This window comes from Syngnathus typhle, linkage group LG18, assembly GCF_033458585.1.
Source record: "Syngnathus typhle isolate RoL2023-S1 ecotype Sweden linkage group LG18, RoL_Styp_1.0, whole genome shotgun sequence".
Classification (NCBI taxonomy): Eukaryota; Metazoa; Chordata; class Actinopteri; order Syngnathiformes; family Syngnathidae; genus Syngnathus; species Syngnathus typhle.
Genome location: NC_083755.1, coordinates 5,131,152 through 5,144,428, shown reverse-complemented (window position 1 = coordinate 5,144,428; position 13,277 = coordinate 5,131,152). Strand labels below are relative to the sequence as shown.

The window sequence follows — 13,277 nt, the reverse complement described above, 5'->3', positions numbered from 1 at the left end:
GTGGCAAACTTGCCCTAACCTGTCTGACGCACCATTTACTTATATGCGAAAATACTTCATTTTTAACTTTAAACTACACTATTAAAAATGCTACCTGTCTCTCCAATGCGCATGTGTAAAAAATACAAAGCAATGACATTAATTTGCATTACTTCTACTAAACACCTGCTACAAATATGTGATATTGCTGCAGTAAAAAATACAAAGCAATGACATTAATTTGCATTACTTCTACTAAACACCTGCTACAAATATGTGATATTGCTGCAGTAAAAAATACAAAGCAATGACATTAATTTGCATTACTTCTACTAAACACCTGCTACAAATACGTGATATTGCTGCAGATATCTTGTTTCTTTAGCTTGAGAAAGTTTTTCTAGCACTCGCTGTACTCGAACCCGTATCTGCGGGTTGTACTGTCGCGCGTCGAACCGCTCGGCCATCAGTGCTGCGAAACCACACCTTTGGCCGACATGTCCTCAACAATGCAGCCTTTTGCGCTGGTACACCATATGGAGTATATGACGGGATTTTTTTTACCTCGTTTAATATGCATCAAGCATACGAGCTGGTGTTTTAGAACAGTGTAGGTTTATGTAGTTCACAAAAAAGAGATTTTTTAAAAAATGGTTAAAATTCATAAGAGAATTGGTATGTCTTTCTTTACTGTTGAGAGAAGCGCGCAATGAAGAGTTCCTAGTGCTGCCGGGAGACAGGTCTGGTTAGCGATACCACATGCATGATTAGTACAGCGTTAGGTTAGTGCAGTGCATGGGTTAGTACATTCATGGTTAGTACATTCATGGTTAGTACATTCATGGTTAGCACATTCATGGTTAGCACATTCATGGTTAGCACATAGCATTGCATTTCGCAGTGGTGGAGAATCGAACCCTGGGTCTCAGGTGTTCTAGCGCAGCGACGGAGCCACTCGCCCATCGTGGCGAGCTCGGCGGTCACCCCGCTTTCACTTCGAGTCATACTTAACCGTTCAATATTACGTTCCGCGCGCGCTGGGTAAGTACAAAAGAGTGCAGACGGCCGCCAGCTGCCAGGTCGAAATGCTCGACCGGTTAGTGACACGGGCTCCCACCCCGACAGTACCTGGTTCGATCCCAGGGCTGAGCATGGACCTGCCGGTGCTTTTGCAATTGGAATCTGTGTACGCATATGCAATTAAGATTTGCATATGCAAGTATTTATGTGTAAATACATAAGGTCGCCCCGCCCCCCGGGAGGAGCTCCAGGCCCCGCCCCCTGGGCAATGCTATGTGCTAACCATGAATGTGCTAACCATGAATGTGCTAACCATGAATGTGCTAACCATGAATGTGCTAACCATGAATGTACTAACCCATGCACCGCACTAACCTAGCGCTGTACTAACCATGCATGTTGTAACGCTAACCAGACCTGTCTCCCAGCAGCATTAGCATCTCTTCATTGCGCGCTTCTCTCAACGGTAAAGAAAGACATACCAATTCTCTTATGAATTTTAACCATTTTTAAAAAAATCTCTTTTTTGTGAACTACATAAACCTACACTGTTCTAAAACACCAGCTCGTATGCTTGATGCATATTAAACGAGGTAAAAAAAAATCCCGTCATATACTCCATATGGTGTACCAGCGCAGAAGGCTGCATTGTTGAGGACATGTCGGCCAAAGGTGTGGTTTCGCAGCACTGATGGCCGAGCGGTTCGACGCGCGACGGTACAACCCGCAGATACGGGTTCGAGTACAGCGAGTGCTAGAAAAACTTTCTCAAGCTAAAGAAACAAGATATCTGCAGCAATATCACGTATTTGTAGCAGGTGTTTAGTAGAAGTAATGCAAATTAATGTCATTGCTTTGTATTTTTTACTGCAGCAATATCACATATTTGCAGCAGGTGTTTAGTAGAAGTAATGCAAATTAATGTCATTGCTTTGTATTTTTTACACATGCGCATTGGAGAGACAGGTAGCATTTTTAATAGTGTAGTTTAAAGTTAAAAATGAAGTATTTTCGCATATAAGTAAATGGTGCGTCAGACAGGTTAGGGCAAGTTTGCCACCATTAGATGGCAGCCCTCGGAATCCAACTAAGCTGTCTACAAAAGCCAGTTTAATAAAGCGACGGTAATGAGATCACCTCTTTCTGGCTCACTTGAACACCATCTAAACAGGTTACGGTGTGGCCTTTACTCACGTGTTTTTGCAGACTTAACTCTGAACTGGATGCTATCACAGTACTGGTAGCAAGGTTGGCCGTGTTGTTAAGCAACATGAGACTAAGTGCTTTGAATTGAAGGCCCAGATTCTGGAAGTTGCATGTAATGCTTATAAATTCACTTTGGCAGCCCTTTCCACTGTATAGTGGACAGGCGTTCCTCTTACTCCGACTGCAAATGAAGACTTCAAGACCTGTAACAAAACTTGTAATTAGTTTCGTATTCGAGATGCAGCGTCAACTGAGGCACATTGTGCATGACAACTGACACACCAAAGTTTATTTACAAAGACCACCCACAGAAACAAAACACACCAAAGTTAACTTTATTCACAGAAACACCCCGCATGACAATCTAACCGCAAAAAGAAAAACAGGCTTGGACTTTAAAATAAAGGCTTTTACTCGTACAAAAATTGTGCACCAAAACGGAGCCAGATTCTGAATTCAGTGGCCATTTTACAGCAGGGTTGCAAAAAGGTTTGCCAAAGACATACTTCATGGGTTGCAACGCCGACTTTTTACGCTTTGACACGCTTGTCATTTGCATCTATGTGTGTCAGTCTACTTGACATTCACCTCATTACGCACAGCGAGACTACACAGGCCAATGTTGAAAATGGACCACTTGAATTCAGTTAACAATTTAATTCAGGTACAGAGGCACACAATTACAGTACAAACTTTACAGCTCACTCTATGTATTAAAAAAAACACTTTAAAACAATATTGCACAACAACAGCACTTGGAAGAAAGAGAAGCATCATGCAGACAGACAGTGTGCACACCCAGTGAGAAAGTGGAGGGAGGGCAAGAAAGTGCAAAAGGAAAAAAAAAGAAAGTCATACTCTCCCTAGATGTTGGCTGCTTTGCCCTCGCAGCCTCACCGCATCTGCACCCGCCTCATGTAGGCCGCTCGTCACGGGCGAAGGTCTGCTGAAGGTTCAGGTCCGCTCCGGGCCGATGTCCGGACTCGTCCTGTGCCTCGCACAACTGCAAAAAGAAAGACTGCACTCCGTTGCATGCGGTTCACTTCTGTCAACGTACTCAGTGACCGGCAGATGATACTCATCTTGATTTGAGGAACTGCTCCAGTCCCTCTGACGCCACGTGAGCGAGCCCTGCGAGACAAATAAGGAAATGAGATTTAAAAAGAGAAGTGTGTACGTTCTCCTTGCATATTTGATTGCCATGTCACCTCTGGCCAGCCATGCATCAGACTACAACCTCTTCATCACATGGAGACTGCTTTTCTTGGGGTGATTTCTTCCTTTGCTCGCCAATCCCTCGTGACCTCTGTCTCCTGGCTCTCCGTTTTGTGCAGCTTCTCTTCCACCTTGCAAGACACAAGCACAAAAGTCTCGCTTGCCGTCGCTGCGCGTTTGCACTCTATCAAGGCTGCACAACATATTGGAAAATGAGTGATATGGCAGTATTGAGCCAGACCATTGCATTGAGCAAGTCATGCCAAAACTTGGGATGGCAATGAACTATTTGATCTGAAGGAGATCAGTTAGTTGTTAACTTAAACTTGCATCAATGACTTGTCATCTTCTAAAATAATTACAAATATTTAGGCAAGAAAACATGGAACTCGATTCATTTGCCACCTTAAAAAAATTCGTTTCTTAAAGTGCATGTCAATAGACCACTTGTGGCAGTTTTCTAATACACGTGCAGCCCTACACACACGTCACCATTGGTGTCCAAACGGCAGCCTCGGGGATATTTGCCACAAAAGGCCATTGGACATGGGCCACTAGGGCAGCGCCAAAATACAACTGATCAACAGCATCAAAGTATTAAGAGATGCTGTTTCCAAGTCAAATCATCTGTTCAAAATGTCACTCAGACGCAGACATACAGTAGTAGTTTAGCCTCATTTTTGCAGTGTCAAGGTCAGGTTTATCAAGACACCACATGAATGAGCTTCAAAATGAACAGTTTTGTAGCAGTAGCACAAAATATTAAGAGTAAAATGTCGTGATTGATTAGAGCAGGGGTGGCCAACCAGTCAGAGACTTCGAGCCACATATTTTTACGGTGTACCGCAATGTGCCACGTCTCATTTTTGTTTCAGTATGAGGCCTTTAAACGTTTGGACACCACTGGTGTGAATTTAAAAAAAAAAAAAAAAAGGAAAAACTCCATTTCACGCATACGCGCTGCGCCGATCAACGCCTCCAGGGAAGCGGGTCTCCCTCAGAACCCGGCTGGCTGCAGGATTCTTCAGAGTGATGCCACCCGGCCAGCCCGAAACGTCCGCCTCTGCCAGATCGTGTCGTGTCCCAGTCGCCATCTGCAGAAACACTGTCAGAAACTCAAAGCACACCCCAAGTTGGAGCTCACTTGCTTGATCACAGCGGCTAGCTACTCTTGGTTACTGTCGCCGGGTCAGGCCGTGCATCCTCCCTTTTTTGCGTCCAGCCTGCAAAAGGCAGAATGCAATGAATTGTGCGCTGCTCACGTCATGTCTTGGACGCCCTCAAGTCATATCGCAAAATTGAACATTCAGCTCCACGTCAAAGTTCTGTTTGTGTTTCCGGCGCGCTCCAACGTCGCCCTACACCGAGGGGAGAACAAAGAACGCAAGTATGACAGTGGTAGATTAGAAAGACACAAAATGTTACAATAGTCAACAAGTCATATGGCAAAATTGGACATTCGGCAAGACGGCAAAGTTTTGTTTGCGCTTCCGGTCCATCGTGGACCGGCTCACTCCAACGCCGCCCTACACCGAGGGGGGAACAAAGAACGCAAGTATGACAGTGGTAGGTTAGAAAGACACACAAAATGTTACAATAGTCAACAAGTCACATCGCAAAATTGGACATTCGGCAAGACGGCAAAGTTTTGTTTGCACTTCCGTCACCTCGTGGACCGGCTCTCTCCAACGCCGCCCTACACCGAGGGGGGAACAAACAACCCAAGTACGACAATGGTAGGTTAGAAAAAGACAAAATAATCACGTCATCACAAAATTGGACATTCAGCTCCACGTTAATGTTTTGTTTGTGTTTCCGGGACCTCGTGGGCTGGCTCGCTCCAACGTGGCCCTACACCGAGAGGGGAACAAAGAACGCAAGTACGACAGTGATAGGTTACAAAAAGACAAAATGTTACAATAGTCAACAAGTCATATTGCAAAATTGGACAACATGCTCCACGTCAGTTTTGTTTGTTTCCATCGACGTGACGAGGTCTTCCCCCAAATGCGCCGTCAATGGCAAAACTCACAAGACAACGCTGCTCTGGATCCAGACAAGCCACAACCTCAACCACAACTACAGCGCACCTCTTAAGCAAGTCCAACCATCAGTCCCCCAAACACTGTCCACTCCAAAACCCTTTCTGTCGTGCACCCATAACCAAAGCGCATCCCAGAGCTCCACACAGCCCCTCCTGGTCACATGATCCCCACAACTTTAGCGTAGTGCACCCATAACCAAAGCGCGTCCCAGAGCTCCACATTGTCCCCTCCTGGTCACATGATCCCCACACATGTCAACTTTTGCACGCTGCGTGATTCTTGATTGGGTGTGGAATTGGTCCTTTCCTCATGCCCTTCGGCTCCTCTTCCAGCCTGCAAATCGTGCATCACCATTAATTATGTGTTGGTAACTTCAATTGCCATGAGAATGTGACAACCACAGATGAACTCACCTCATTTTGAAGTGCATTATCTCTATCCTCACTGAAACCTCGCGATCTTGCTGCTCACTTTTGATATAAGCTGCAGTCGTCAAATTATGTATATATATATTTGAGGAAAAGGCCAATGTCAACAGATAGTGTACACATTAGTGTAAAACAGACGAATTAAACTGGTAGTTTCGGGGGAGAGCGTTGCATGTAGCTGCAGCATCGTATTTACAACACGAACGCCATTAAGGCCAAATAAAATTCGTACAAAATTGTGCTCAAGACGGGACATTTTCTTATCTGCCGTGTAGTTGCAGCATCGTAGTTGCAGCACGGACTGCCCCATTATGCAGGGTAAAGTCAATCAACATCTAACAAATAGCTTCATATTTACTCATCGGTGGTTTACATGAGACGCAAGTGCACAAGACGGGACATTTTCTTATCTGAACGCAACCTACCTCGAGTCTAAAGACAATCCAAGTCTGCTGTCCAAAATCGGACGAGTGGAGCTCAGTTGTCCAAGAAGGGCGCGTATGGGCGGAAACCGGAAGTAAAAAATGTTTGCAAACGTTTTTTAGGTATGCGTTTTTCATTTATCAACCTTGAGTAGCCCAAAATTAAAAGTGGACGCGTATTTGGAGCCGAAAGTTTGGTTTAGATACGAAACTGTTCGGCAAAAAGCACATTCAAAAGTTTGCATGAAAACGTCGAATAAAACACACGCTAATATTCAACAGAACCAAGAAACGCGGGCAATTAGTCAAACATTAGCATTCAAGCCCCAGTTGGCCAGCATAAAAAAAAAAAAAAACATTCGAAATAAAAGCCCAAAGAGCCCACCGTGCTACCTGCAGCAAATGAAAACGAACTGTGACGTTCCTGTGATTTGCTCAAACGCTGTAGTTTTCAAGTGTGAAATTCCTGCAACAAGCAAAAGGGCATCGTGAGAAACGGCAGCAAACGCCAAACGTTCGCTCGTGAGCAGACCTACCTGCGAAGTGGCCACGCGAAAGGACGCCATTTTGCTTCACCTGTGTTTAATAACTCGTGCACACCGGTCATCAATTTACCTAAGGGCCTGACGTCACGTCCGCCAATCCATGGCAACCTTCTTCTCCTGTTTCTCCAACGGCACTTTGCACACTAGCGCCACGAGGTGACCACTCATGATAACTGCTTCGGGTTTGACCCTGGAAATGACAGCGAATTTGCAAATCAACCCGTATTTCAATTTTAGTGTTACTATTTCGAAACGAAAATCAAAGAAGCAATCGTTTTCTATTTTATCTGATAACCAAAAGAAACACGGACTCTTATTCGTGTCAATTTTATTTGCATTTTTTAAAGACAATAAACAAGCTCAAGACAATGGAAACGTTCTTTTAAAACGGGTTGTGCGAGTGGATTTTTTCAAAATTCCAGGTGGCGCTTTAAAGCCCCCTTCAGCGGCTAATGACAGAGGGACATGGTGATACCGAACTCTCCGGAGAAAAGTCACTACTTGAATAAGGTGTCGTCACAAGAAATGTAGAGTCACTTCTATAAGTCATATGTAGTTTCTTAGGTGCAAATGTCTTAATTCATATACCTGCAAAAAAAAAGCTTCTTTCAAAGACGCAGAAGCATTCTTGCACTGATTTTTATTTTCGTTTGTGTGTGCGTGTGGGCGTGCGAACGCTGTGATGCCGCATTAATTGCACGCCGAGTCCTTTCTTAATAACGGCGCGACACGGCAACTCAATCACGCGGCCTCGGCTGCATTCGGGTTTTGTAATTTGGCTTTTAAATGAAATAAACGAGCTATCTGGGAGATCTCCGGGATTACAGTTATCATGATCACCCCCCCCCCCCCCCCATCCCTCCCGTTGAACGACAAATGCCACCCTCTGATTGGTTGATGACTTGCTCGTGAGTGGCACTCGTCCTATGTGGTTGTCTGGCGTGAGCGGAATGCAGAGGATAATGAGGCGCAATTACAAAGTGTGCATCGCCCACTGTTTTCGTGACCACCCCTTCACCAAGTCATTCATGCGCTCACATATTACTGGCATATTAAAGGGAGATGAAATTAAAAAAAAAAAAAGATTACGAGGATTTGAATAATTATTCAATCAAGGCAACTGGAGAACGCGCCTTATGCTTCTCTTGCATTGCGCACAACACGACCCTACTACTGATGCGGATACAAAACAGGCACAACAAAAGCGGATGGAATGATGGGATGAAGATGTCAAACTCACGTAAAGGAGGTCGTATCCTGGTATCCTGTTTTTGGATGAACGACAACAGAGATTATTTATGAATAAAAATCAAATGACGTCACTTTTTCAAACGAGTGTTTTTTTTTTTTTTGACCCGCCGCTATCTTGCACAGCTCCTATGCATAAGTATGTACAAAGAAGGTGTCAATTAGACGGACTAATTAATTAATGGACAAATGGAAGTCCATCCTTTATGTCCATCCTCAAAGGGAAGCTGAAGAGCTTTCTGAGTGCAACACATCTAAGAGAATGATTCCTTTGCGGCCTTCTCCTCTTCCCTTTGTGGCTTTCACCCTATCCTTCTCCCATTGTCTTCGACCTCTGCAAAATAATCTCACTTAGTCTTTTTCCCTCTTCACGCTCGAGCCTTCTCCTTTGCCCCAGCGGAGCTCTCGATGGTTCTCTCCCATCCATCGATGTTTGCCGCTCCATCAAGGCCCCTGTGATGCTTTTCTTCCTTTTAGCTTTTCCCTTTGTCTCCCACCTTTTGTGTTTCCTCCACAGGTACCGCACTCTCCTGGTGATACACATCATGTTGTACACGTACCACGGACTCAACGCCACTGATGGACGTCAACGCTAAAGTGTACACAAATCAGATTATATTAGCTTGGAAATCTTCTCGAGACCACTGGGAAATATGCAAAGTAGAACATGCTACAAGGGGATTCGTTATTTCCTCTGTCAAGCATAAAATTTGGCAGCTTAAAATTTGATCAGCGTTTGTCGGGTCGTTTATTTAGTTAACAAGCCAAGGAGGACCCGTTGAGTCGTAGCCCATCTCTCATCGTTACAGTCCGCTTGCGTCGGGCCAAGTGAGGTAGTGACCCGTGAGATCAGAACTACTTGTGAGATATAGCACCCCCTACAGGCCTGGAGTGGAACAAAGTACATGGGATGTGGAGAATTACATGCAGGTATTTTTTTTACAACTAAGATATTACTGCAGTTTAACGAGTCCCTGGCAGTAGTTGATAGAAAGTGGCTTTTTTTTTTGTTTTTTTTTACCTTAATTCATATCCAGCTTGGCATGATTGGAGTTCACATAGCTGCGTTGTCGCCATTCTGCGTGCCTTCGCTAGGTTATTGGACTCCATCAATAAAGCCGTTTATATCGCATGTATTTTGACGCTCCACTCTGTTTGGGATCTTGGAATGGTCCGAGCTTTTCCTTCCCCGACGGCGCCGCTTCTTTATTTGCACGTCTCTCTTGAGAGACATTAAGGTTCCCTCTCATCACTTTTCAGGGTGGAAAAAGCTCAGAGGTCATCGCAGTCACTCATCAGCGAGACAACCTGGCGGTAAGGTTACAAAACAGCTTTACTTCAAGACCTGTGAAATCTCCGCAATATTCAATATCAAAAGATCATCGGAGTCCGATGTCATAAATACCATCTAACCTCAAACACTAATCACCAGACGAAGCCGTTAAGACAGCCTCGAGTCTTGACGTTCAGTCCTAAGATACCGTGAAAACATAAAACACAAATTTGATTGAACTAGTCGACGACCACGGCAATTTGAGATTGCTATATCGCGACCCAGCCAGTCAGCAGTTGCCGACTTCATAACAAACACGGACGAGTGAGTATCTGAGCAGAGGGGGATATTTAGGGAGCGATAGAAAAGAAGATGAATGATGGTGAGAAAGATGGATGAGCGGAAGATGTGTAAAAAGAGAAGGCCGGTGAAGAAGAGAAGGGAAGAGAGCGTCTCCTGCGTCTCAGAGCTTCTTTGCATGTGGGCGCATGATACCGGGTATTTATTTTTTTATTTCTATGCCGTTTGATGGACAGCTTCACGCCAGGCTTGTAAAAATGTTTCACATGCCGAGGGACATGCGGAAGGGGAGGGGGAGGAGGAGGTCACTGAGGCACACATACACGTAAACTTACACACAATAAACGGGAGGTGTGGAGTTGCACCGTTATTTATTAGAGGTCATGTGATGCGGGTCATCAGTCACCGGGTGGAAGGGCATCAACGCAGGCTAAAAGCAGAGGGTGTTGTTTTAACATTTTACCCCGATTGGTCAATTCTGCAACATTTTACCGTGGGGGCCACTTAAAAACATTCTGCAACTTTGCAATTTGTTTTTTAGAGGCTTGAGCAACTAAAGTGAGCGAAGGTCTGGTAGCAAACTTGTGCAACATACACCCACTGGATATTCCAGTAGGTGTCATAAAATACGGCAAAAACAGGGCTAAATGAGGATATATGACGTCATTTCAGCAAAAAATAAATATTTTGCAATTTTGGACTGCAACCCCTCAATAGCCTCTCCGTCATAATAAGAAGCCGCCACTCAAAACGCCTCCAACCAACCTGCAGTTTATTGCGTCCGCCGGATGAACCAACTCGACTGGGATTCGAGTCCCCACCGAGCGACGCCGTTTGCTAAATTGAGGCGAAAGGGTCAGAGAACAAATGTTGAAAGTGAAACTGGTAGGCCTGCAAAGAAAAACTAGAGAAACACATGTATTATCTATAATGAAGCGAGAAAGAAGAGGATGAGGAAGAAAGAGCAGGGTGGGGGTGATTCAGACATAGAGGAGACGTCTTGTCATCGCTAAAAGAGAGCCATGGATAGATGGACAAAGGCGACGTCCTGAGGGACTGTGCACTCATTCGGCATGGCTGCCTATCCGTCACCATGGCAACTGTACCTGTGTATACATTTGTACGTGCCTTGGTGACCAACAGCAAGCTGCGTGAGGGTGTTATGGGGGGGGGGGGGTGTAAGTGCCGCCTGCTGTGTTAGCAGAAAGACTTTGAAAGTGACTATGATCACATTCCACGTCATACACGTGCGCATTTTACAGTCCGAGCGTGTCTGGAGGTGGAAAGATGTTATCGTTTGAAAGCGGGGCCCACGGTCGATGAGCGATCCGCTGTGTGTTGTGATTGATGAGGGAAGGACTGATGAACACTTGATGGGATGAAAGAGCGAGGAGCAAACATACACACTCAGGCCTCAAATTATCATGAGGAGGCAGTGTTCCTGTAAACCCTGCCGGAGCTAGGATTTTTTCTTTTGGGGGGGCAGTGCCCCCAAGCACCCCCTCTAGCATCGCCAATGCCTGTTAGGCAGAGGAACCGGGTTGGCAAAGTTTTGTTTTTTAAAATGGGCCACGTCATTCATAAAGTTAATCATAAATTCAATTCTATTGTATATAAAATGCTAAATGTAAACAATTGCTAAATGAATCCACAAAATAAACAAACAAACGGAAGCGTTTTATAACAGGCTAAATAACCCACATTCAGTCAGACTACTTTCCCCCGCCGCCCATTTTTGATAACACAGTAAATGTCGGCTCTTCATTCATGTCATGACTTCAGTCTTACACTTAATAGTACAAATTATAATTACAAAATATGCGAACGCATGAAAAGTGGCGACAGACCAAGTTAGCCTCATACGTTAATGTAAACGATGAGAAAACCTTTCAAACAATGTAAAGTGATTCTTTCGAACTATGCCCTTATTGAAAATTTGTTCCCATGTCATGACTGAGCTGATTTATTACCTATAATAAAACAATAAACACGCACGCTCACGCCCCGCTTGAACATTGACGGGCCCTCATAAACACACCCGTAGTAAAAATGGTTTTCTTAAGCATCCATTCATTTGTGAGGAGTATCATTTTCCCTAATCATAACTTGAGCTACATGTTAAGATACTGTACTGCTTTATTGAGAAGCACAATTTGAATCTCCCCCCCCCCCCCCCCAAAAGGTGAAGAGTTCCCCGCACAAGCATTCGTGGCGTGTTGGCTCACGCGATGTGCATTAATCTTAATCCGACAACGTCAGGTGGCGTGACACGGCGTATACGACCTTGAAGCGAAGCGCTCGTGTTTACCCCATAACGCTCTTTGTGTGTCCTCACACCATGAAAAAGTGACAAAAGCGCCTCCGTCAACACCGCCGCTAATTACATTTCTGGAAATTTATCACCATGGTTACCGCAACTTGCCGTCAACATGGTTTGAATGGCGCTAAGGCTTATAATATGTGCAAAGTCTCATTTTGAAACGAGGGGAGGTCAACAGGTAACGTGAAGAATCTCATTAATTACGATTCCTTTCACAAGACAAGGTCTCTCCGTTTTTCTCTCGTGACGATTGTTCAGTTGAGCCACGCAAAGCTCATTCAAGTATGGAAAGTCAATAATTCACCATGTGAAATATGGAATTTTTGCTTTTGTAAGCGTGAGGTGCTGGAGTAGATAAATATAGCGACTAGCTTCATCTTCTCCGTCAAAATAATCAACTCAACTAGCTCCGTCTGTTACCGGGAATTAGCTATTAGCAATATTTTTCGACGTGTATTTATGTAGTTATTGCTTTCCTTCCTTTTGCATAAAATATTGTTTGAGACAATGCACAGAATGTAAATTGATGATAAAAGCACATGTGCTACACGTTGCAACGGCGGGCGTATGCTATATAAATCCTCCCTGCTGTGTTTGGCAAAGAAGGAAAAGGTTTATCCATAAGAACGTTGATAGAAATACACCGCATGGAAGGTTTGGAGGTACCGATGCGGATCGGATGGTAAAGCTTGACTTTTGTCACCTAACACACACACATGCCGGGACAAGATGGATACAAGTGACGAACTCGCGCGGGCTCATGTGAACGATAGATGGGGCCATGCGGAGAAAAGAGCTGATCTTCTTACACTTACTTTCAGTGACCTGAATGTACCTCAACACACACACACACACACACTGAAACTATCTGCTAACATGCGCTCATCTCCGAGCAGCTGGCAACCATTTATTTACCTCGGTGACAGGTTCGGCCTGTATCTAAATGGAGAGCTTTCTCTAGACTCGACACACACATGCACGTGACTATTTCACCTCTCGCTCAGTTTTTTTTTTTTTGGTCCCCCACACAGAAGTAGTATATTGCTACGTCAATACTGTACTCACTGTAGTATTTGTGACTTTAAGGGGCTGAATAAAATAAAAAACTTTTAAAGCTATGAATACCTGAACACGCAGACACAAAATGAGCCTGCGGCATGTTTGCTCCGACTGCATAAAAAGCCCTCCCTCATTAACCCTGGAGGGCGTCCCCCCACCTTTGCCAGCCTCCCATTGTGCCCCTATCTCCTGCAGCATTCTGGGTAAAGTAGTCTTA

General features: G+C 44.6%; 2 long non-coding RNA genes across 3 annotated transcripts; both read right to left on the bottom strand.

Moving 5' to 3' along the window:
• Nucleotides 1-2,524: 2,524 nt before the first annotated feature.
• LOC133143237 (uncharacterized) lies at nucleotides 2,525-6,616 on the bottom strand. 2 transcript variants are annotated; one of them, XR_009710384.1, is made up of 3 exons: nucleotides 5,879-6,616; nucleotides 3,414-5,798; nucleotides 2,525-3,336 (listed from the first exon to the last, which is right to left on the bottom strand). It is a non-coding gene; the product is annotated as an uncharacterized LOC133143237 (long non-coding RNA). The 2 variants fall into 2 exon arrangements; XR_009710385.1 differs by having other exon boundaries at nucleotides 3,414-4,514; nucleotides 6,319-6,616.
• A 1,114-nt stretch (nucleotides 6,617-7,730) lies between these two features.
• Nucleotides 7,731-11,818, bottom strand: LOC133142988 (uncharacterized). The gene is made up of 3 exons (XR_009710334.1): nucleotides 9,522-11,818; nucleotides 9,130-9,416; nucleotides 7,731-8,994 (listed from the first exon to the last, which is right to left on the bottom strand). It is a non-coding gene; the product is annotated as an uncharacterized LOC133142988 (long non-coding RNA).
• Nucleotides 11,819-13,277: the final 1,459 nt, after the last annotated feature.